The following is a 2,975-nucleotide window of genomic DNA, read 5'->3' as shown; positions in this document are numbered from 1 at the left end:
CTGTACCCAAGTGAGTGGGGAATGGGCTTGTTGAAGAAATATCACCCCAAAGCAGGTGCGCTTGGGCAGGTGTCTAATCAGCTGGGTCCATGACAAAACACCACACATGTTACAAAATGCAGAACCAAACTCAAAGTTGAGAAGCAAACAATCTGTCCCTTGTCTCTACAGCCATTCTACAGAGGGTAAATCTGGAAATAGTCTTTGAAAAAAATATAAATCAGGGCGCCTGGGTGGCTCAGTTGGTTAAGCGACTGCCTTCGGCTCAGGTCATGATCCTGGAGTCCCGGGATCGAGTCCCACATCGGGCTCCCTGCTCAGCAGGGAGTCTGCTTCTCCCTCTGACCCTCTTCCCTCTCATGCTCTCTATCTCTCATTCTCTCTCTCTCAAATAAATAAATAAATAAATAAATAATCTTTAAAAAAAAAAAAAAAGAAAAAAATATAAATCAGTCAAAGCAAAAGGAGCAGTCCAGATTGCACAAACATCCTAAGAAATGGGTTAGGTAGGAATTCATAGGACACAGGTGAGAGAGATCAAAGCTTCACTCTGAGCAGTATTAAGAGCGTGGAGGGTCTCGAATGCTGACATAAGGAGTTGGGTATTGATCTAAGAGACAGTCAAGTAGTGGCCATTTGATGTATTTTTCTCTATTTTATATATATATATATATGCATGCAAATAATATATTATTATTATACATATGTGTGTGCATTATATTAATATCTATCACAACATGTGAGGATTTCTCAACTTTGATACTAATAACATTGTGTGTCAGAAAATTATTTGATGTTGGAGACAGTCCCGTTGGCAGCATCCCTGGCCTTTACACACTAGATGGTTCCTCTCTAGCTGTAACAACCAAAAATGTCTCTAGACATCGTTGAATGTTCCCCAATGGGGAAACATAACCCGTGAGTGAGAACCACTGCTACAGATCCTTCATTCATGAGAGAGCAATGCTGGTGGGGCAGGAGAAGCCTCAGCCCTAACTTAAAAAAAAAAAAACAGACAGAAGGGCCAGAGGCCGGCAACTCCTTAGGTTTGTTTTGTTCTGCTGAAGATCCAAGAAGTTCGCAATGAACTTTGGGGAATGAGAATCTCACTGAGCAGGGTGCTATGTGTTCCTATCAAGGAGCAATGGAAGTCCACTAATTAAAATAGAAGGTTCATGTCATATACTTTTATATTGTCAATATTCAGTGAACTCATTAATACTTCCTAATCAATTTTATAACTGCAGTAAAGTGCATGTATCACAGGAAACTTTACCTAGTGAGCGGATGATGGAGTGGAGAGATTCCTCTATAATGGTGTCAACAGATTTATTCAAAGTAAAGCTTTTACATGTGTAAAGTAAAGGTGGATCCTTCATTGTAAATAGCAATAATCTTCCTTCATTGTAAATAGCAACAATCTTCCCTCCTCGGCACTCACCCACTTCATGGTGCCAGAAATTAACTAAGGGTTAACTCCTGTCCAGAATGTTCACAAGCTTATTAAGAGTGCCTTTCAGTAGAATATTTTTTCTCTCAAATATAAATGTCCCATTTCAGTTTCAACTTCTCTCACCCCACTATTTCTTTCCCTAGAATTGTGTGCACTGGTTTGGTGGTGGAGTGTCTGGGTTAGGCCCCTCTCGGTCCTGTTAGCATGGGAGAGCATACTCGTTGCAGACTGAGCTTTCCCTGCACCCTGATGGTCTCTACACATGCGTACCCTCATCCCCTGATGTGGGGTCAGCTTTTCCCAATATAACAGTTCTGATAGCGGGCCTGCTTCTCCAAAAAATTGCATCCACATGATGAACTAATATCAGCCTTTCTATGACGAGTATATAAAAATAAATTGGATTTAAATAAATTAATAAACAATACAATTTCAAAAATAATAGCATATGTAATAGCAAGTTTATATATACCATATTTAATAGCATAATTTAGATATTTAGATAGAAATATCTAAAATATATCTAGTAAAACATGGGCTATATTTCCACATAGAAAAATCATATAAGACACTATTGAGATACAGAAGACATAAATAATTGAAGGGTATAATATGCATTGTCAGATTCAATAACTAAAGATGTCTATTATATTCAAATTGATCTACAGATTCAAACAATATTATCCAAAATTACATCAGCCTTCCCTTTTTGGGGGGGGCAGAAATTTACAAAATGATTCTAAAATGTATATGGAAATACAAAAAGGCAATTGAGAAGAGGCCAATCCTGAGTAGGAACAAGGGGTCAAGACATCACAGTTATAGTAAATGAGACAGTAGTGTAAACTAGGCAGATGAGTAGGAACCTGAAAAACACCACACATACATGGACATTAGATGTAAATGGCAAAGGTGATTTTGTAGAGCAAAGGGGGAAAAGGGAAGTCCTTCCGACAATGGCGTTTGATTATTTGACTACCACAATGAATATATTTATCTACAGGTCAATGATAGGTCAATAAATAGATATTCCGATTGATTTTTCCTCCCACTATCAGTAAATATTAGTTGCAGGTGAATTGCTGATCTACATATCAGAGGTAGAATAATATAGCCTCCGCGTGTTAATAAAGGGCAGTATCTGTGATTTCAAGATTTTCTCAACCTCACCTACCTCTCACTTTCTCTCCTCCTTCCCCCGCTCCACCCCCTCCTTTCGCAGGAACCAGAAAAGATGCACACCAGCCGGCACTTGATTCCTCACAAAGAAGTACCCACAAAGACACTCAGCACCCGACCAACCATGAAGGGGAGAATCCAGTTTACCGCAGGGAGAGTCCGAAAGTAGGAAAGGGAGGGAGCCGCGAAGTCAACCTTTTTTTGGCAAATAGGCTTAAATTGGAAGATTCCTTTCCCCTCCTCCCTACTAAAATACCTGACCGACGAGGGTGGGATTCGAACCCACGCGTGCAGAGCACAATGGATTAGCAGTCCATCGCCTTAACCACTCGGCCACCTCGTC

General features: G+C 40.0%; 1 non-coding gene across 1 annotated transcript; it reads right to left on the bottom strand.

The window, feature by feature from the left end:
• Positions 1 to 2,893: 2,893 nt before the first annotated feature.
• On the bottom strand, positions 2,894 to 2,975 carry TRNAS-GCU. Its single transcript has one exon. It is a non-coding gene; the product is annotated as a tRNA-Ser (tRNA).

The sequence above is a fragment of the Zalophus californianus genome, chromosome 7 (genome assembly GCF_009762305.2).
Source record: "Zalophus californianus isolate mZalCal1 chromosome 7, mZalCal1.pri.v2, whole genome shotgun sequence".
Classification (NCBI taxonomy): Eukaryota; Metazoa; Chordata; class Mammalia; order Carnivora; family Otariidae; genus Zalophus; species Zalophus californianus.
Note: the sequence above shows the minus strand (reverse complement) of the source record. Positions and strands in the feature narration are given on the sequence as shown.